Source organism: Lissotriton vulgaris, chromosome 3_1, assembly GCF_964263255.1.
Source record: "Lissotriton vulgaris chromosome 3_1, aLisVul1.2, whole genome shotgun sequence".
In the NCBI taxonomy this organism is placed as follows: Eukaryota; Metazoa; Chordata; class Amphibia; order Caudata; family Salamandridae; genus Lissotriton; species Lissotriton vulgaris.
Window position 1 is genome coordinate 1,815,386,551 of NC_141689.1, and position 22,551 is coordinate 1,815,409,101.

The 22,551-nt window shown below is 46.1% G+C and overlaps 1 protein-coding gene across 1 annotated transcript in view; it reads left to right on the forward strand.

Moving 5' to 3' along the window:
* Nucleotides 1–22,551, forward strand: part of LOC147728485 (uncharacterized) — a 310,726-nt gene that overhangs the window by 205,083 nt on the left and 83,092 nt on the right. The window lies entirely within an intron of this gene.

The following is a 22,551-nucleotide window of genomic DNA, read 5'->3' on the forward strand; positions in this document are numbered from 1 at the left end:
ATAATTTGGAGTCCGAATTTATCAAAGAAATAGGGCGATATGAAGTTAGTTGCTCAGGGGGTTTTCCTTTCTTAGGGAAGACAATTATATTTGTTTCTTTCCAAGAGTGTGGAGATACACCATTCCATTGTATTCCCACAAAGAGACCAAGAAGCAGAGGAGATAGTTGACGACTAAGTATCTTATACAGGCCTATTGGTATTTTATCAGGTCCAGCTGCTTTGCACGATGGGAGTGACAACAGAGCATTTTTCACTTCGTGTAAGGTGATTTCACCTTCTAAATCATCCATAGTAATATCATCTAGGATTTTTGCTGCCTCATGATTATGAAGGAGATTATTAAGAAAACAGAATATTTCATTATCAGTAGATTTAGTTTCTTCAGTGTAGAGTTTCTGATAATATTGTTGAAATTGATGAATGATATCAGGAGTGTTAGTGTAGGTTCGACCACTGTCAGTTATCTGACTGATACAACTAGATACATTCTTTTGTCTAGTGCGTAGAGCCAGTTGCCTACCAACTCTCTCCCCACTCTCATAAACATCTTTCCTATATGCTTTATAAGTTTGGGCCGCTTTTTCACTAAGGCTTGCATTCAGCTCCGCTTTTAACAATGATAAGTGATACATTGATTGTTTTGCATCTAATCTTTGTGAGATGATCAAAGTGTGATTTTCTTCCGCCTTTGATAAGGCCGCGAGTTTCAAGCTATAGTTCATGGTATTTTGTTTTTTAGCCTTGGCTTGAAAGCTTATGGTTTCCCCCTAAGTGCTGATTTATAGCAGTCCCATACCACATTCCTTGTGGCGGTAAAACGATTAATATTAAAAAATTCCTCTGTCCAATTACTAATATAATTAATATAGTCATTGCTAGAGAGCAATTTGCGATCAAATGTCCATTGTCTAGATTTGTTAGTTGACGTTTCTATTTTCATTATGAAGACCAGGGCGTTATGATCTGATATAATTTTGGGGTATTTACTGATAGAGGATTGCGTGGCTACATCCCTAGTTGTGAATACATAATCTATACAAACGTGTTTTTGATGTGGATGCGAAAAATATGTGTATCCAGCATTCTGGATGTTCTGATTTTTTTCCTCCCATATATCAATTAGCCCCAAACGATTCACAAGTCTCCTAATTGCTTTATATACTTTAGGTTTCCGGCCGGTATAGGTCTGTTGTATAAGACTATTATTATTGAGCATAGGATTAAGAGAGATATTGAAATCCCCACACATAATTAGAGGGCCCTGCCAAGTGGCGAGTTCTAATTCAAGAAATGTGAAAATTGTAGGATCATCTTGGTTAGAGCCGTAAATGGTACAGATAGTTATGCCTATGGCAAGTTTTACAATTGCCCATCTTCCATGAGAATCAGAGAGGTGGCGTATCGGCCCACCTAAGTGTGATTTGGCTAGGATTGCGACTCCTCTTATATTTGATGACTGCGTTGATGCAGATAACAAATTATAACCTCTTATTTTCAATAATGATCTCCTAGCCCATGGCACATGTGTCTCATGGAGACACAGTGTATCTACTGGATTCAGGCCAATTAATTCAGCGAACCGACGTTGTTTCTCATTGTTCAATAGTCCCCCTACATTCCAGGTTTGTATAACCAATTTACCCATTGTTTATCACAAAAGATTGACCATGAGATTCTTTTGGTGTCTTATTATTATAATCAGTTATTATACAATTCATAGATTTTTTAATATGTTTGAAAAAAAAGAAGTTGAAGCATTTTTTTGTCGTCGAATCTGGTTCATTTCTATTTTTTATTTGAGTGCCCCACCAACCCCCCCAACCCCTCTAGCAACCCCTCCCACCCCACCTGCTCCCTCCCCCCCCCCCCCCAAGGTGTATCCATCAGACTCTTCCAGAGTGTGAATAATGATGGATGCAGTGTAACACCTGAGCTACCACTTCCACTAAATGAGAAGAAAAATGAATAGTTTCATGGTGTATTGATGTAGTGAGAGAAATTAAGAGACATTAAATATTCCAGAGAAGGAAAAAAGAAAGCATGCTACTAAACGTTTTTCAGCATACCTAAACATATTTAGAAAAAGCATGAAAAAATCATAGGTAGGTATAAAAATTATTCTTAGCTATAACAGTACACTCAAGCAAAAATTACAAATCTAGTTTTCAATTAATATTCTATTCAAAATTATTAATGCAGATCCTCTAGGTAGTTTTTGGCTTTGATCTCAGAAACAAAAAATGTAGTTTGGCTACCCCACACAACCTTGAGCTTTGCCGGATTATTAAAAAATGCTTGGGCCCCTTTCTCTTGAAAGGGTTTGATTAATGACTTTAGGCGCCAACGTCTCTCAACAGTAGCATGACAAAAATCAGGTCTAGAAAAAAGGTAATTTCATTAAAGGTTAATTTGTGATCAGGTCTTGCCTTTTCTGCTACTGAACTTCAACGTCCCAGTCCCAGGTCGTTAGTTCCGGCATCGCCTTGCTAAGTAGTTCCAAAACAAAAGTACGTATATTTGCACCCTCCATCTTTTCGGGGACCCCCAATATGCGTAGATTGTTCTTGCGCTGCCGATTCTCAAAATCCTCCAGCTTCCATTTAATGTCCACTAATTCAGCGTCTTGCAACTTGATTTTCCCTGAATTTGCTGTTACCTCGTTTTCTGCAGAGAGTACCCTTGCTTCTATTTCGTTGACTCTTTCCCCAATTTGATTACATGTCTTTGTCAGTTTTTTAACCATCCCTTGAAATTTGCGTATAGCTGCCCGGGATCGTTTGCTGTCAATAGCTGTCTGTTCCCTATGAGCAGCAATAGCCTGTAATATAGTTTCAACAGCATTTAAGGGGATCTCTTGGCTATTGACCATGTCAGCGTCTGCTTCTGACCCTTGAGCAGCTTGTGTGGATTGCATATTGGTTCGAGAGGTAGCAGGATGCTCAACCGGCGCTCGATGACTCAGCCCGGATACTGTTTTAGCCTTAGATCGGATTGTGTTAAGCTGTAAACCCTCCTCGAGGCTTCCTTCATCCGAAGTGTTAGAAAAGAGCAAAGATTCGTCATTTTCATCTTCAGATTCATCACTAAATTTTTCATCTTCGTCGTCAAGTGATCTAGATTCTGACTCAACCTCTACTCCTGTCTCGTATGAGAATGAATAGAATACATTTGTCTCTTTTTCATCTTCAATTGAAGCAGGGTGATTAGAATTTTTCGGGTCAACATTGGACGTTGGCTGTTCACCAACATTGTGTTCATTAGGTTCAATGTTTAGTGACTGAGGCGGTGGATCAGTAGCTATTATTCTGCACCTTTCAAACTGATAAGAAATAAAGTGATGGAAAGCCAGACATATAATTATAAGTATTATAATAGAAGTACTACCAACAGAACTCTTATCCTTCGGGCTTATGGCAGACCAGCTATTTCAATAAAAAGGAGGATATATGAACACTGTGCAATCGCGTAAAGTACTTGAAAAAGTGGAATAAGAAAACAGAGGAGGTAAATACAGTATACTGGAAAACCTTTACTGAGGTCTCTTTTGCTCATAAAACATGTATTGTTCATATAGAAAAATCTCAGACATTCCTAATAATAAACAACAGTGAATGTGACCTACCTTAAACAATACTGAAATTAGCTAGTTATGATTAGCAATACAGCAAAATATGTCCCGTGCATTGCTCATCATATGTATTGAGTACTTCACGTCTTAGCCACAGCATAAACTTTGTAAATTAGACCCATCGTCTTTTTTTTAATTGTTTTGTATTAGAACAGGAAAAACAAACAAACAAAAGCAATCAAACAGAATACATGTTATTACAGAGTAAATAACAAGAGACACTAATAGCATTTATCCAATAGATAACATTCCTAGATTCTGAGGAAAATAAATAAATACCCTATTTCTCAGTAGCCTATATTAACCAATGATCCGTGCTTATGCTTACTTCCCAGTAGTTCTCCATCCATTTATGATTATTCCTGTATAATCCTGTGGCTACGCTCTACAATAGCTACATCAAATTAGTGTGTAATTTATTTTGCAATACATATACGACTAGTAGCAAAAGAAGATATTTAATAGCTATAAATTGTGTATCCCAGCTAGGCATTTAGATTAGAACCTATAGAAAGTACAGTGTGCAATGTGCTGATATCCTACCAAATAAAGAAGTTTAAAAGCTTATTCAAAGTGCGTTGTGCTGATAGCAGCGCTATTTTTCAATAAAGTGCTAAATTTAACCGATATCAGAACGATACATCCATCAAATCTCACTAACCGATATCAGGAGTCATTGAAGGTGCAGATATGATAGCCAGCATCGGCGGATAAGATGAAATACAAAAATTAGCTCAGAAAGAACACCAGCCCCATAAAATCTCCTTTCCTCCGTGACACAATAGGTAGAGAAATTCTGCCAGATAGCTCTAAATCTTACAGTAGCTCCTACCCGTTTAGCATAGGCCTCCTCGAATCTAAGTGCCATGCGCATTTTGTTAAGGCAAGGATCTTGGCTAGGTAGCTTATCCGTTCTCCCAGAATTGCTGTAATTTGTTACATTCATAAAATATGTGCACCCATCCTCCATCTCCATGTTTATTACATCTAAAACATTGGTTTGAGTTTGTTGTATACATCTTGTGCTATCTCAGAGGGGTGTAATATGCCAATCACCTAGATAAAAAAAAAAAATCTGAAATTTGCTCCTCTGAGTTCTCTATTTGCTAGCTCACTAAGCTGTTGCCATTCTTTCGTATTAAATTTAGACCCTCTCCACATAAACTTTCTGGAGTTCTTTTGTCAAAATCTTTTCGGTATGAGCCTTTTGATGTAATAAGCGATACCAGCATCTTACCCCCACCATTTTATTTGCCATTTGCCATTGACGTGTTGCTTCACCCATCATAATATAATTATTTTGAAGAATATTAACTAGCTGAAGAAAACTCAGAGGGAGGGCTGTGGTCAATACATGGGATTGTAATCGGACTGTTTCTCAAGTGATTAGAGTTTTGTGGTTATAAAAATCCCTGAGCTGATCGTAGCCTAGTTCTTGCCATGCTTGGTAAACTCACCTGGGCAAAATAAGACCTCCTACTGCACAGTCTTGAATGGGGGTATAAGCATGAAATGCGGGAATATCTTGTGATTTAAAAAAAAAAAGCTGGGTTATTTCTGCTAGTGCCAGTACCACCTTATATCTGGTCTTCTTAGGAAGTTTTGCTAATCGTACAAAAATAGGAAGTTTAATAAAACTTTCCTTCAGCATTTTTATTAACAAGAAATTATCAAAAACTGAATTTTCCTCGCCTAATTGTTAAAGTAAATTAGTCAAGGAGGCCTGGTAGTAAGTTAAGAAATGTGGAAGTGCTAACCCTCAAGACGCTAAATCCAATTGTAGTGCTGTTAACTTAATCCGGGGATATTTATTATTCCACACAAATTTCCGAATCATTTGATCTAGCTCTTTAAAATAAGGGCTCAGAATTTTCAAGGGGAGATTCATAAAAAAGAAACAAAAACAACAGGAGCAATGACATTCTAACCATTGAAATCCATCCTATTAATGATAAATGAAGTAGAGACCATTTATCTAATAGCTTTTTACTTTTATGAGCATACTATTATAATTCAAAGAAAATAAATCCCCAAAATCGCTTGTAACCGATATCCCCAGATATCTATCTGGGTGCGGTGGCCTTAACTGGATGGAGGTGGGAATATCCCCAAATTAAATGTAAGAATTTTGGTTTTCGCTTAATTCACTTTATATCCCCCAATCTGTGTAAATTTTTGGATTTCATCAAGTGCATTCTGTACATTAGACCCCTCAGCTATAAGATATAAAATAATGTCATCCGCGTATAGCTTAATTCTTGCCATCCCATCTACGGTGGGCAGAATCATTAAACTATTTAGCATTTTCACAGCTAGGGGTTCAATCAATAAAGAAAATGAAAAGGGAGATAACGGACAGCCTTGCCTTGTGCCTTATTTAATATTTAACTTGCCGGCTTCTGAACCGTTAATAATAATTTTGGCTTCCGCATGACTATATAGGTCTTTTAGCATTTGTATTAATTCCCCAAAATAAAAAACAAAGCACTCCAACTACTAAATCGAAAACCTTCTCGGCATCCATCATCATAATCACAGCATTAATCTTATTAGTGGAAAAATAATCAATAGCTTGCATTAGGAAATTCATGTTAGATGCCATTACCCTTCCTGGAATAAAACCATTTTGGTCAGTATGAACCACCTGTTGTGCGCATGGAGCGACCTTTCTTGCTCAGATTTTCGTAAACATTTTATACTCTGTGTTTAACAAACGAATGGGACAATAGGAGTTAGGGTCACTGGGATCTTTATCCTTTTTAAGAAAAATTACAGGAGCTGATTCTTTAAAGCTTTTGTGGATGTCCACCCTGTACTTAACTTGATTGAAAAGTTTTACTTAAAAGGAAAGCAATTCTTCTTGAAATACCTTGTACATTTCCGCTGGGAACCCATCCGCTCCACTAGCTTTAGCAGTAGGCATATTTTTAAAAACAAATCGAGATTCCTATTGGGCTACTCAACGTTCAGTAAGCTACTGGGATAACTGTGGTAGCTCCAATGTTTCAAAATACGCTGTCAATTCTGCCTCATCCACCTCCTGTGTTTCTGCATATATTCTATCAAAATGTGAGAGAAACACCTCAGTAATTGCCTGCTTATCATCTTCTAGTAGACCAGTAGTTGGGTTTTTAATTTGACTGATTAATTGAGCTGCTTTCTGATTTTTAGTGGACCATTCCAAAAATCTACCAATCTGCTGGCTTTCCTCATAAAGCTTTTGTTGGTAGGCCAAACTTCCTGCAATCTCCTCTAACAAAAAAAATCCTTCAGCTGCTCCTTGGCTTTAGCTAGTTCTTGCTGTTGTGATCTTATAATAAGCTCTGAATATTTGTTAGGGTTACATTTTGTCTCGCCTTCTCAATGGCAGTTTGTAGTTCCAGAATCTTAGATGTACGTACATTCCTAGTTCTTGTCTTATAAGATATCATCTGGCCTCTAAAAGTATCTTTAAATGCCTCCCAAACCAAAAACATTGGGGAAGTATTTCATTAAGCTGAAAGAATTGCTTGATAAACTCCCTAGTTCCTGCCACCCAAGTGGTATCTTGTTGAAGAGATATGTCAAACTGCCATATTGGCCTTTTTTTGGAGTAATACCCAAATTTAATGTAAACAAAACTAGTGAGTGATTAGAAAATGAATTGGCCATTATTTCTGCTGTACCGCTGGCAAACAACTTGTCCACTAAAGAAAATCCAGTCGAGAAGCTGATCTATATCTTGCCAAATAGCAGGTAAACTGCAAAAAGCCAGGATGCCCAAGTCACCAGGGGTCTATTAAGGAAAACATTTCTGACAAGCTATTTCATAATTTAGTGGTTTTATGCTTTAGCTGTCGTTTTGCCTTATTTGATGTATCTAATGGCAAATTCTGAATAAAGTTAAAATCATCACCCAGAATTAGTATACCTTCCATCTCTAGTGCTAATTGATAAATTTGGTCAAGTGCTGTGGTATCGTCGTCTATGGGACCGTATGAATTCACCAGATTCAGCACTGTTTCCTCAAGCTTTTCTTTTACCAAGAGCCATCTACCTTTTCCATCTCGCTGGACTTCCTTAACCTACCAATCCAGTGTGCTAGATAGTAAAATCCCTACCCCCCTAACCGCTAAATTAGCGGATGAAAAATACGCCTGTGCATATTTCGTGGGAAGAGATATCTTAGGGGTATTGGACCCGAAGTGAGTTTCTTGTAAGAATATAACTTCGGGGGAGAGGGAGGTTAACCAATTCAGGAATGCAGAAGTTTTACGCTGGTTCAAACACCCATTAACATTGCATGTAAGTATTTTTATATTCTACATCCTTTACTCCACCCTGATTGGCCTCCCTCAGCCTTATCTCTTCCTACATATTTCACTGCTATTCTAAGCCTATGGTTCACATCATTGTCCCTCCAAATGGGTCTCTGCGATTTCCTTCTTGCCTGGGAACAAATCCTGTGAACTTCACATTTATCCTGTTCATTGTCCCCCTTGCTAGCCCACCCCACCCCACCCCTTCACCTTACCCTCCCCTGTAGACCTCAGCAGATGGGGAATAGCCCACCATACCCCCTGACCTCTCCAATTGACTACTCCCCCACGCTGGGTGCCATGGAATTGCACCCTCAGTGAACCGACACCTCCCATAATATTAAAAACAAAAAAAAACATGCTTTCTAATTTCCCCATTCTTCCTCCCCCTCCCGCTCCTCTCCTCTCCACACTGGGCAGCACATTCTCTTTGATGAAAGACTCAACCCAATGGAGCATTTGAGACCCCTCACAATCTTCCGGTACCTCGACCAATCGCAAATTGGAACATCAGGAATGATTTTCTAATTCTTCAAGCTTACTTTCCAAAAAATGGTTTTGTTTCTTATCCGAAGTTGCCTGATGTTGCATCTCAGTCATCTGATCCTCAAGACACGATATTCTGACCTCTTGTAGTCTTACCGGGTAGCTAGCAACTGCTTCTCCAATTCTAGACAGGCGAAGATGTAATGCCGCAATCTCATTTGCTTGTGTTGCTTTCATCTCACATGTCTCATCCAAGATGAGGTTCAGCATAGATTTAATGTCACATTGAAAACTGGCTCTGGCATCTGAATGTGGGATTCCAGCGGACTCCTCTGAAGCCGGTTGTGCCCGGTCTTGGCTTACTGCTCCGGTCATAGTGTCTACCCAGAATGCTAACGGCTGTCCATCTCTCGCATGCCTCGACTCTCCCTTTGAGTGACCCAGGGGTCTAGGAGGTAGAGTCATAAGAGAAAAAAATGTTTGAATGCCCAGTGGCCCATCTGCTTGCGTTTTCCCCGGGGGCTCTCGTTACGCAAATAGAGGCTGCGTAGGCTGCATAGGTGGTTGAAGTGTATTGGGTTTCAGAAATAATGGATATTCCCTTGTTTTAATTTGGGATGTCTGAGTGGAATCTTTCCCTGCAGCCTCTTTATTTTGGCACTTTTCTGAATTCATTCACTGGGTTTCCTGCTGCTTGGCTATCTCCCTGAATTGCCCTACCTGATGCCCCCACGACAGCCAAGCCTGATTGAGCCAGAGCCAGAGCTATTTCCTCAATTACAAGATCTTCATTTGTCTTTTCAAGAGGAAATGTTTCTGAAGTTCCCAGGGCCTAATGCTCACTAATGCCCTTTCCAAGATTTACCAGATCGTCCTCTGAACTTAGTGGGCTTGATTTGAGTAGCCGAGCCTTGATGAGCTTTCTGTAAGCGTTCCGCTCTTATCACTGCTTAAGCTGTCTTCGATTGGGCTGAACGAGTCTTTGATTTAAGCCCCCCACTTGTATCAACATGGGCTAGTACATTAGTGAGTTTTAAATGCTTCTACATCATGGCAGAAAATCTGTACAGAGCACAAACAACTTCTCAGGAAACTTGCCCAATCCTGACCGTCCCTTAAAAAGACCAACACCAATCAGTGCAAGACCATTCTGCAGCACTGTTCTAGGGTGGTTCAATCTATCCCTTATTCAAATGATTTTTTTTTTTCGTTATTCAGTTATTCGTATGCCCTTCTATCCTTAGGCACAAGTTATATCAGTCTCTAATGGTTTTATTTTGCAGTAAGAAGGTTCAGTTGGTCAAAGGGGAGAAGCAAAATAGCCAAGAGGAGGAAGAAAATGCAAAAAAAGAAAAAATTAAGTTTTACTCCCCCGCTGCTCCCCGTACCACCGCAAACCTTGTTCCAGATACTGTATCCAAATCCAGGCCTTTATATTCACCAGACAGGCCGGCCACAGGCCAAACAGCTGTGCACCCCAGCAGGGTCTCACCCCGCAGAGGGTCCACCGGTGAACCCGTAGAGGCTTCCTGAACAGCCGACCAGGCTCTTAGGACTATCGCGTACCCGCGATTCAGCCTGTTTTCTGGCGTTCTTTAAGCATGCGGGAGAAGTGGAAAAATAAAAGTCACTGCCGCAAGGCGCAATGTCCCAGCAGGAGCTGTGAGCAAAAATCCTCCAATATTCCAGTAGGCCGACCTTGTACGGAGCAGCTAGGTACGAGCCAGCTCCATTACAGGGGAAGGGGTCAAAGTCACCTGCGGCAGACTGGCAGGATTCGCTGTAGCCATCGTCGGTGGATTCTGTTCATACCTTTGCTTACGCATGCAATAAAACATGACTAATCCTGCTAATTTTCCTTGCGGCGTTTGCTTTTGTTTGCTGCACATAGATGTTGTTAAGTTAAGTAGTGCAATTCAAGACTATTGCACTTTTCTATGTAAAATCTATGTCACTATTCTATAGCCAGACAATAAGGAGACAAAATTCTCACCCAATCAGTCTTTGGCTTTCACTTTCCGTCTCTACAAAGAAAGAGAAAAAAGACACCATGTTTAGGTCTGGCTCCAAGGGAGATTTAGCTGTCTCTCCAGCCTTGTGCAGTCAAACAAAAATCATAATTAAAATTCACATACATGAAGATGGCGTCGGAGTAGGACGCTTCTGAGAGCCTCTCCGATGCCGACTCCACATAGCACTGTATAGCAGGGTCCAGGGCGTCCTGACCGGCGCAAAACGGACGGCGGAGGTCGCCGACGACTGGGGGAGCAGTCCGGTGCTGTTGGCGAAGCGGAGTGGAGCCTGCAGCGCCAACCGGAGCAGAGACGAGTTGTGGCCTGTGAAGCACCGGCCTCTCGTGACCAAGGGGCCGGCCCCGGACGAGGCGGCGCCTAACGCGGCGAGGACGCAATCCGCACTGGCAACCTAGCTCCGGCCCTCGCGGACCTGCCGAGAAGCAGAAGACACCACCTGCCTGTGGAGGCTCTGGTGGCAGGTGCACACCGGGGAGGGGAATCGACAGTGCCGGTCTGGCAGTGCGGTGGAGGATCGAGGGGAGACGGGCCGAGACCCGCCGGAGGCATCCAGCTGAGAGGGGGATCGGAGGTGCTGGGACGATCGGGAGGAGCTGCACCCGTCCCCGAGTGCTGGGGTGAGTCGGAGCGGCTGGGGGGATCGCAGCGGTTGCTGCGGGCTGGAACGCGGGGAGCCGACTGTGCAGGAGCGGGCCTAGTGGCGGGACAGAGGCGGGCCCTGCTTTGGACTCTACCTGGGGCGGCAGCAGAGCCCTGTCGATTTACCTACACCTCTGGGACCGGGCACTGGAGCTTAATGGGACTCGGGCTGTGGGGTCCCTGTGCCGACCCGAGGGCAATCCGAGAGACACACTGCTGCTTGTCCCTCAGTGCGCAGAATTTGGCGGGGGAGCCCGCGACGCCATCTTAACTGGGCCTTATCTGGCGGGGCCTGGCTGCCCCGGCCCTGCTTGTTCTTGTGGCTTGGTCTGAAGGGCTGGGGGAACCCTACGCTGCAGTTGCACCCTCCTGCTGGCCTGAGCGCCGGGGCCTGGGGTGGCTTCTCCCCCCCCCCCCTGTACTCCCTGGATCGGGGATCGCGCTGGACGCCTGCTGCACTACCTTGAGAGTGTCCTGACTGGGGATGGGGAGGCCGTACCCCTGAATGGACTAACTGGGAAGGAGAGCCTCACTACCTACAGACACGGCACCCCGCTTGCGGCTCCCACCTGTGTTTCTGTGGCGGAAGGGTCACCTAACCACGTACTGCGGCCGGAGCATCACGATGACCACCACGCTGCATAAGGGGAGGCCGGGGAAGGATGGTGCCCCCAAGTCTTCACAGCAGCCGGCCTCGCCAGTAGCTAGTAGCTCATCGAAGCAATCGGACGATGAGGCGCCTGCCACTAAAGCCTTTATGACTGAGCTCTTTGCCTCCATTAAAGAGGATATCTCTGAACTCCGCTCGCAATTAGCGTCGGACCTGCGGAAGGTGAGGAGAGATGTGGATGGGCTTGGCGAACGGGTGGCGACACTGGAAGACCACGATTTGAGTGTGGCGAATTATGTGCACCAACTACAGCAAGACATCATCCGTCTCACGGAACAGAATTTGGATCTACAAACCCACGCGGAGGATTTGGAGAACCGCTCCCGTAGGAATAACATTCGCATCAAGGCGGTGCCGTGGGACGGAGAAGCGGGGGACCTGCGTGGGTACGTTCAGGCCCTGTTTGTGCAGATTCTGGTCGATGACGATGTGCCGGAAATAAGGATGGACAGAGTGCATAGAGTGGGGCTGCCCAGACGAGGGGGGGACCACCTCCGGATATCCTCGTCTGTGTCCATGACTTTCAGCTGAAGGAACGTATCCTGCGAAAAGCTAGAACCATCCCCTCTCTGCAGTTTAGAGACCACCGCCCGCAGCTTTACCAGGACCTGGCTGCGTCGACACTTCGGAAACGGAGGGAGTTCCGTCCAGTGACCACCTTCCTACGGGAGCGCAATATCTCCTACTCCTGGGGACATCCTTTCCGTATCATCTTCCGCTGGCAGAATAGACTGGCGCAGATTAGCTCCCTGCAGGTGGCGATGGATCTTTTGGGCCTGGAGGCCGTTGTACCCTCTCAGGAGGGTCGCACCTCACCATCAAGGAGGCGGCATCGTTCTTCTTCCTGGCACAGAGTCGGTCCCTCCCCGGATCAGAGGCGGCCGGATCACACGGCCAGTGTGCAGGAAAGAGGAGCTGCGGTAGCTTCGGTGGCCTCCGCCACAATGGCTGATTCTCAAACGAGTTCTGGAGCGGCATGACCCCTATATCGCTAAATGGTGTGGGAGGGGCTCTGGCCCTTAGGTCCCGGGGGTTCAATTGTACTTTTGGAGGAGACACCCCGGACCTTGGCCCCGGGGGTCACTAGGTTGGCACCCCTTCCCCGATACCAGTCCAGAGGGGGCCTTCCGAACTATGGTCTGCTGGAACTGATGACTGTACGGTTCAGGTTCAGTGCCTTGAGTTGTTTTTTGTTGTTTTTCTCTTTGTGAGGGGGAGTGGGGGGGGTGGGGTTCTGGAAGCGGGGAGTTCTGGGGGTCGGGATGCAGGGGGAATGTTGGGGTTGGGGTTGGGGGGCAGGGGGAGTGTGGTGGCGACCAAAGACGGTGTGTGTGGGGTGTTGTTGGTGCTAATGGTGCTCTCCATTGCAATTACTATCCTGTGCTGGGCTGGGGATTATACACTTTCTGCTGTTTACATGGGGGAGAACTGTTCAGAACGTTGGGGAGGGGTTTGTGCGGTTCCCCATAGACGGAGGGTGCTTGGGACATTGCACTTGGTCTCTCTGTCCAATTGCTCTCAGTATGCTGAGCTCAACGCGTCATCTTGTCTGAGGGGCTTTGCGAGGTCCGGTGAATTGGAGTTGCTGGTAGAGGGGGGTGGACTAGAGTTTGGAGGAGGCTGTTGGGAGATGGGCCTGATCCAGGGGTGTGTAGACTGGTGGATGGCGGGGTCCGGGAACCGGGCTCTGAGTATCTTATCAAACGTACTGCACGGAGTCTCAGGCCGTCATTATGCCTGTTAGTATAGGTACCTGGAATGTGAAGGGTCTCAATTCCCCACAGAAACACCAGAAACTCTGGAAGTATTTATCAGATCACCATCTAGATGTAGTTGCCCTCCAGGAGACCCACTTAGCCAGGAAAAATGAACTGAGATTCCGGCATAGACATTTCCCCCTTATTTATAGGGCGTCAGCATCCACTAAGCATAGAGGGGTGGCCCTCCTATTCCGGGCCTCTCTCCACTTTCAGCCTCTGCGGGTGAGTGGTGATAAGGAAGGTCGTTGGCTAATGGTGAAGGGGTCATTATATGGCCGCCAATGTACATTTGTGGTGGTTTATGCTCCGAATGCTGGCCAAAATGGTTTCTTACAATGCTTGATGGACAAGATGGGGGACTTTGTGGAAGGGCACTTGATACTGTTGGGGGACTTCAACATGGTGTGGGACAGGGATTTGGATAGCTCGGGGGCGCGCAAAGCAGATACTGGGGTCTTCTCTGGAGAAACGCAGCGACAAATAGGCGAATTGGGATTGGTGGATAGCTGGCGCTTCGTACACCCTCAGACCAAGGATTACACATTCTTTTCTCATGTCCATCGCTCGTACTCTCGTATAGATCACATCTTTGTTAACCAGGCCCTCAGGGGAGATGTCCAAATGGCTAGTATTTTTCCACTCTCAGTGTCTGATCATAGCTTAGTGGTGCTTGGGTTACATTGGTCGGTAGGGGGAGATGGCTGGCGAAAGTGGTACTTCCCAGCAGCATTGGTACGGGATGAGGTGTCTTGTAAGGAGCTATGAAGGGCTATAGGAGATTTTTTCGCTCTTAACCCACCTTCCGATACGTCGGTATATACCATGTGGGATGCGTGCAAGGCCTCTATACGGGGTACATGCCTCGCCCTCAATGCGAATCTTAACAAGCTTCGACGGAATGAGAGGGAGGCTCTGGAGACGGAGCTCGCTACACTGGAGCAAGCGCACAAGTCGAACCCCTCTAGGGTGACCCTTCGTCCTCTTACAGCGGTACGAGGGAAATTGAGAGCCCACTACAACAACCGGGCTGAATTTACCCTCCTGCGTCTCAGACGCGTCTCCTACTCCCAGGGGAACAAGGTGGGACATCACCTGGCCCGGCAGCTTCGAGATAAACGTGAGAGGGATTACATTGGGGGTATACAGGACCATACGGGTGCTATCCGGCATAAGGATGCAGACAAGGCGGCCCTTTTTGGCCGCTTCTACGCAGATCTCTATTCGAGAGACACCCTGGATCCAGAGGCCCAGTCTGCGTTTTTGGGTGGTCTTCCTATCCCACAGGTCTCCAGAGAATGGAACGACTTGCTGTCTTCCCCCATCACTAGGGAGGAGGTACTGAACGCCATTAAGGCTCTGAAACTCCACAAGGCCCCGGGTCCTGACGGTTACACGGCTCTGTTCTACAAGACGTTCGCGTCAGACATCTGCGATTACCTGGTTTCCCTCTTTAACACGATGGCATCTGAAGGAAGAACCTCGGACACTATGGCTGAGGCTCTGATTACCGTCCTCCCCAAACCGGGAAAGGATCCCACCAAATGCGCATCTTACCGCCCGATAGCACTCCTCAACCTGGACGCTAAGTTATACTCATCTATACTTGCTAGCAGGCTACAGGATTTGATGCCGGCTCTGGTCCACCCGGACCAGTCCGGGTTTATAAAAGGTCGACAGACTCACGACAATTTGCGGCGAGTAATCCATCTGATTGAGAAGGCTGAGCGATTTCGCATACCGGCGGTGTTAGTGGGGCTCGACGCGGAAAAAGCCTTTGATCACGTTGATTGGGGCTTTTTACATCGTACACTGGAAGCCTTCGGGTTTTCGCCCCAATTCATAAGAATGCTTGAGGCCAATTACAACAACCCCACCTCCCGGGTACTGATTAATGGACATAGGTCCGGGAGTCTCCACCATTCCCGCGGAACACGTCAGGGTTGCCCGCTCTCGCCACTTCTCTTTGCGCTAAGCATAGAACCGTTGGCCTTAGCGATTCGGGAGAACGAACAGATTTTGGGCCTCCCCTTTACGGGTGAACAACACAAGATTTCGCTCTTCGCGGACGACGTGTTACTTTCGGCTCGGGACCCGGCGCTATCGTTACCCCATATCCATACAGTGCTTTCGGATTTTGAGACAGTGGCGGGGTTCAGAGTTAACTTCGATAAATCGTATATTCTGAATCTGACCCTACCGCCCGAGGAGGTGCACCAGATTCGGTCACTTACTCCACTCTCATGGTCGACCTCATCCCTGTTATATCTGGGTGTGAGGCTGACCTCTACCCTGGGCGCACTGTTTCAGGCCAACTTCCCTCCGATGCTAGTGGTGATACGTACGGAGCTGGAGAGATGGAAACCGAAATATATCTCGTGGCTGGGTAGGATTCATGCGCTTAAAATGGTCCTCCTACCTAAACTCCTATATCTCTTCCAGGCACTGCCCATTCCGATAGGGGTGGATTATTTCCGCCGGCTTAAGACCTTGATGTTGAAATTTGTCTGGCAAGGCGGTAGGGCACGACTTTCTTATGCGGTTCTTCAACGTCCGCGGGTGGAGGGAGGGGTGGGGTTCCCGGACATGCACTTGTATTATAAGGCTGCCCAACTAAGAGTACTGGTGGAATGGTCCCAACAGCTTTCAGAGAAGCATTGGCTCCATATGGATCGGAGTGTGGTAGGAAGATCCATCTGGGACCTAGCCTGGAAACCTAAGGTGGACCGACCCAGAAACGCATATATTAGCACCCCCACCAGCACGGTGTTGAAAATCTGGGACACGATCAGTGGCGACGATCGGTGGACCACATTCCCGTCCCCATTCACCCCTATCCATTTCAATCCGGCCTTTCCTCCAGCATTGACGGATGGACTCTTCGGTGTTTGGAGAGAGGGTGGTTGTAGGGCCCTCACCCACTTATTTCACGGTACAGCGCCTCTTACATTCCATAATTGTATGCGGGACTATGGTGTTATGCCTACTGAGCGCTTTCGTCATCTTCAGCTCCTCCACTGGGCGACGTCACCTGGGGTGGTGGATGCTGCTACTAGACCATTGACGAAGTTTGAAACCTTTATTCTTCGCACGTCCACCATGAAGGGGACGATCTCCTTCCTTTATGGGTTGCTGCTAGACACCGCGGTGTCCCCCCGACCTCGATATATGGACCACTGGGAGAATACATTAGGGAGGGACATCTCTGACACCGAATGGAGGAGCCTCTGGCGAGATGTGGCGGCACATAATCATTCCACAGATCTTAGAGAGGCTCACATAAAGCTTATATTTGACTGGTATCTGTATCCGTCCAAATTACATCGGATATTTCCAGCGACCTCGGATAGGTGTTGGCTAGGCTGCGGGATGTTGGGTGACTTTAGCCACATCTTGTGGGATTGCCCCACCTTCTGGCCATTCTGGTCCGAGATTCTCTCCCACATCAAGGATGTGATGGGTTACCCAATCCCAGATTCAATGGAATTTGTCCTGTTGATACTTAGAGATCCGCAGTTTGAACATCAAACAAGAGCTGATAAACGCATTATATGGCTGTGCCTGGGGGCGGCCAAACTGACTTTGGCGGCCGCTTGGAAAAGCCCGACAGCTCCGGCCATTTCTTTATGGCATGCACGGCTGTGGCGCCTCCTGAGTATGGAGAGACTTTCAGATATCTTTATGGGGAAATTTAAAAACTTCATGTTCAACTGGGGTCCCCTGGTTAGGTTTTTGTCCCGAGGTTTGCCTTCAGCTGTTTGCCCCTCAGCGCTTCGTGCGCTACACCTCTTCCAAATTTAATCGCCTGTCTGTATAATGATGTTTTGAATGCATGATGGTCGCCACCACTAGGGACGGGGCGGGGGGTGGGGGGGAAGTGGGGTGGATGGGGTGTTGAGTTGGGATTGTTGATTTTTTTATTCTTTCTTTGGTTGCGACACAAATCGCATATGAAGACGGATGGCACGGCCTTCCTCTGTGTTTATGGTCATGATTGGGACACCCTTTCCTTCTGAGAACCTTGGACTAGCTCCTGAGACATTGGTGCACCTCCCGATCGATGGGGATTGGCGAGCATTGACACTTGCATTACTTTGACGTTGCTAGTTGCCGTCCTTCTTGCTGTAATTTTGGTCTTTTTCTTTGCAGTAATGTTCTCCAGCACCCCCTGTGTGGGGTTCTATGGCGGAATGTCGCCTGTTCCCCTATTCTCATTCTCCTTCTTTTCTTGACCTTTCTTTTCCTCCCTTTCTTCTACTTCAAATCTTGCAAAATAAAAATTTTATTAAAAAAAATTCACATACATGTATACAAACATGTAGGGGCTCGGTCTCTACAAAGTCAGAGAAAATAGGCACCATGTTTAGGTTTGGGTCCAAGGGAGATTAGGTGTCCCTCCAGCCTCAAAAAATTCACATACATGTATACAAACATGTAGGTGCATTGAGCCATCCTTCTTCGTCCATTGGTCTGTTTAGCCGTCACTCAGGTTTTGCTGCTGCCTACCATAGCAAACAGCCTGGGACAAGTGTCAGCCGGCTTCAGCCATTAGCTATCTTGCTGTGAGAGGGATGGCGTTTTAAATGATCACATGTACACATTCACTTAAAAAGAAGTGGGTGTTAGTGCCAGGTCTTGATAACCAATATTTCACTTTGCCAAAGTTTTACTCCATATACTTTACCCTTTATATATTGTTTTAGTTACCAATGTGTTTAAACTTGGAGCCCAAGACACGAAAAAAAAAACGTTTTAGTTGATAAGTTTAAATGAAACCTGAACGCAACTGTCCTTTTTTAGGTCGAGCTCTCGACCTATTGCTACCAAGTTCCTTTTCAAGCGACCTAGATCTGGCCACGAGCGCCGATTACACATCGTGAACGCACCCCCTGGCCCCGCCCCCCCAGCCGTGCACATCTCCGATCTCAGTCAGCCATGCCTCTCTCAGTTCCGCGCACACACACACACTCTGCATACACACACACTCTGCATACACACACACTGCATACACACACGCAGGTACACACACTGCATACACACCCTGCATACACACCCTCACCCCCCCACCCACCCACCCACCTACTCACGGGCTCACGCACACACACAGTCACACACGTGCATCCACACACTCGAAGTGCCCATCTCCTGTCTCGCTACCCTGATGCACAAAAAACACAGTATTTACACGTCCCCCCCCTACTCACCGGGCTGACTCAGGAGTCCCCCGCTGCTCTCGAGGCCGGTCCTTCCCCCTAGGTGTGCAGGGTTAGCGGCTCAGGCTCGGCAACAGCAGGCGACGCAGAAGGTGATGACGAGCTCCCTAGACGTCCGATGTGCATGCTCACGGCGTGACTTGCTCACGTACAGCTGAGGTGCATGCTCACGTCGTTATCCTTCGCTTGGTTTAGTAACGGGATCCGCTGGCGCAGGTCCGAATTGGGAGGATGGTTCGCTTCACGTTGGCCGTTCTGAGTAGCAGAGCTGTGGAAGGTAATACTTCAAGTTGTGGGAGAGTCGATTCAGGCTTGTTTAATGTTGTAAAAGGGGTTCTCAAAAGTGCTACCCAGCTTTGCTGGTTGGCTACAAGCTTGCGTGCACGTGCGCGTGAACACTCGGCCATCTGCTTTGCTTTTCCTGCCTTTCCTGTGCTTTCTAGTTTGTACCTGTGGCTGCTGCGTTTTACAGCGCAAACAGAATGGAATCTTTGTACATCATTCTTATCTCCGTAAGAAACTTGTTTAAACAGCACCTATATGTGAAAGTTAATCAAAGCAAGATTTAAACTTTCTCTCTATGATAACCATCTTTACAAGGGGGCAACATTTCACTTTATTGTGCCACTTCAGACTCCCATTCAAACACATCTACTAACTATTGGGACGTTTCACACCCAGACTTGGCGTTTCACACCACTACAGACTTGCGGGCGGCTTCAGTGGTTGTCTTTCAGAAGCAAGGTGTTGATGCATTTCAAACGCATTCGGCTGGGAAGCAACTTTGTCCTTTCAGCCAAGGCGGTGTCGGCAGCCTATGTCTGGAAATCAGTAGTTTAAATAAAAAATGTATATTTACATACCACTTTTTATAATCTGTTCAACCAGATGCCAACGGTTATGATTTTTTTTCAAACAGCATGGTGAAGCACCTTTATTTATTCTTTCGTTTCTGGTCTCCTCACTCAACGTCTCCAGCTGCCTTCCCTTTCCCCCTCCTTCGCGGCCCTCTCTGTCTCCAGTCACCAAGGTGTCTCCCGTTTTCTCTGTAGTCTGTGTTCCTTCGTTTTCCCCTTCCCACACTAGTGCTTTTTTTCCATTTATCCGGTTTGCCCGGTTCCTTTATTATTATTCTTTGCAAGAGTAAAAAGTATTGTTTTAAGGTATGGAGATTTTACTCTATCGTAAAGCTTTGCGGAATACTTTTTTGATGCATTAATGTCTAAATCTGTTTATTAATTTTTCAGAAGTGCTATATTTTGGGTGTGGGCCAGAAAGGTCCATGTGGCAACCAATGTAGCGCTTTTTTTTTCTTCTTTTGTCTGAGGGCAGAGCGAGCTTTGTTGCATGGGAGCTGGAACTCCTGGATAATCGGAGTGTTGGCTCAGTAAAGTTAGCATAGCTATACATATTGCTCTCCCCAACATAACTTGTTTTTTACTTTCATGCAAGAAGGGTGTCCAACGAGGGTTGGGATCCATGACACCTTTTAAGGATAACCACTATGTAAATCAATAGCATTTATATCAATTAAATGCATATTTCTCATATGTGTATGGCTTGTTGAATTAGCGTGGCCGCGCTGGACTCCCACGCAGTTTCTCTCACCCCTCCTGCAGCATATCCCTCATTGACTCGAACCGCTTCGTCTTTCCCCTCATTAACAGCCTTGTTCTTTGACCGGCTGTGACGAATGGTTTGTCACACGTGCACAGCGCCCATGGGGTCGCTGCACCTTCCTGCAGGAGCTCACACTCTTATAAAACGGTCCATGCCGTCCCACGTAAACTTCAGTGCTCATTGCTTTTCACCGTAGAATGGCAGATTTAATTTTGTGAGTGTTTTTTTACGTGTCGTGTTTACTGCAGGCGCTTTCCAAGAGTTAGGCCATTTTTAGATCCCTCGGGGACTCGTATGCAAAATGTAGGGTGTCAGAGCTGCTCCTCCACCCTGAGCAAACTGCGTTAACCATCTGCGAGATGAATGAGTGTTGCACCCTGCTAGTGTGAAAGCTTCCGAATGCCCTGGAAGTTGGTGACTGTTGCTGCTCCTGCACTGTCGCCGTGTACACTGTCCAGTGCTTTAAATGGGCCGGTACTCACCGGTACTGAGTACCGGCACTTCTGAATTTTCAGGCCCTCAGTACCGGCACTTTTTTATTAGCCAGAGAGAGTACCGGTACCCTGTAAAACGGGACGGCAGGCTCCGGTTATGTTTCCCCGTTTGCACAGGATAGATGATGCCATGCTTCTCAGGAGCTTGTAAGGGCGCCAAGCCTCTTACAGAGTCCCTGCTGGTGATTCCAGCAGCGCCCATGTGAATGGCCTGAGACAGCAGGGGTCAGATAGGGCTTGCCTTGCGTCACGCTGTGATTAACAGTGCAGGGTCTCTAGACAGACCCTTCCCTGTTGATCACATGCGCAACGACAGTTCAGCTGAAAGTGCTTTAGCCTCACCCCCGCCCCTCTCAATCAGGTGTGTAAATGGGTTGAGAAAGACAGCCAAAGCCGGTTTTCTTTGCATTTTTTGTTCAGGACAGGAGCTGCTTCTCTTTGTGAACCCCTCCAACATTAATCACAGTGTTAATAAAGTAATTTGCATAATCCAAGTGTCTTCTTCCGTGTCCGTGCCCCCCCATGATAATCATCTATAGTTCACATTTTTTATCCCGTTTGCATATATGCATATGATGTCTGGCACGTCCCGTGGATACGTCTTGTTAATAAAGTAATTAGCATAATCCAAGTGCCTTCTTCCGTGTTCGTGCCCCCCCCCCCCCCATGATAATTATCTACAGTTGAAATGTTTATCCCGTTTGGCCCCGTCCCGTGGATGCATCTTGTTAATATGTAATTTGAATAATTCAGTGACGTCATCATGTTGTGCTGTCATCTTCCGCGTTTGTGCATCCCATCTCCCATGGCTAATATTTTAAAATGTGCATCCCATCTCCCATGGCTAATAGTTTTAAATGTGATACCGATTATAAAGTAATTGGCATGATTCCGTGACGTCATCATGTCATGCTGTCATCCTCCGTGTTCGAGCATCCTATCTCCCATGGCTAATATTTTCAAATGTGCCTTCTATTTGCAAATTCCAAGGGTCTTCTTCCGTGTTCGTGCCCTCCCATGATAATTTTCTACAGTTGAAATGTTTATCCCGTTTGGCCCGTCCCGTGGATACGTCTTGTTAATAAAGTAATTTGAATAATTCCGTGACGTCATCATGTCGTGCTGTCATCTTCCATGTTTGCGCATCCCATCTCCCATGGCTAATAGGTTTAAATGTGATCCCGGTTATAAAGTAATTGGTATAATTCAGTGACGTCATCATGTTGTGCTGTCATCCACCCATACACACAGATAGATACAGACGGACAGACACACACACAGACACACCCACACACACAGACACACACGCACACACACACACACCCAGATACACGCACACTCAGACACACGCACACCCACACACACCCAGACGCACACAGACAGACGCACACAGACACACACACACACTGCAGAACAAAATACTGGCCAGATGGCAAACTTAGGGGATGAGTACAGAATGGAGGGGAGAAAAGGAGACAAGTAGGGAAATAAACAGTGAGGAAATTGAAGACTTGTGGAGAGAGTAAGCAAAAAGTGGGAAGAAGAGAAGCAGAACTAGGGAGATAAGCTTAGAGGCTGGGTAAAGATGAGAGGCGAATGGAGAGGACATGCCTATGTAAAGGCATGGAACCAGGAAGAGCCTGGTCGTAGGGAAAAGGGCAGTGGCATTGTTTTAAATGTGTGTAGTAGCACGTCTCTACTGCTTAGGAGA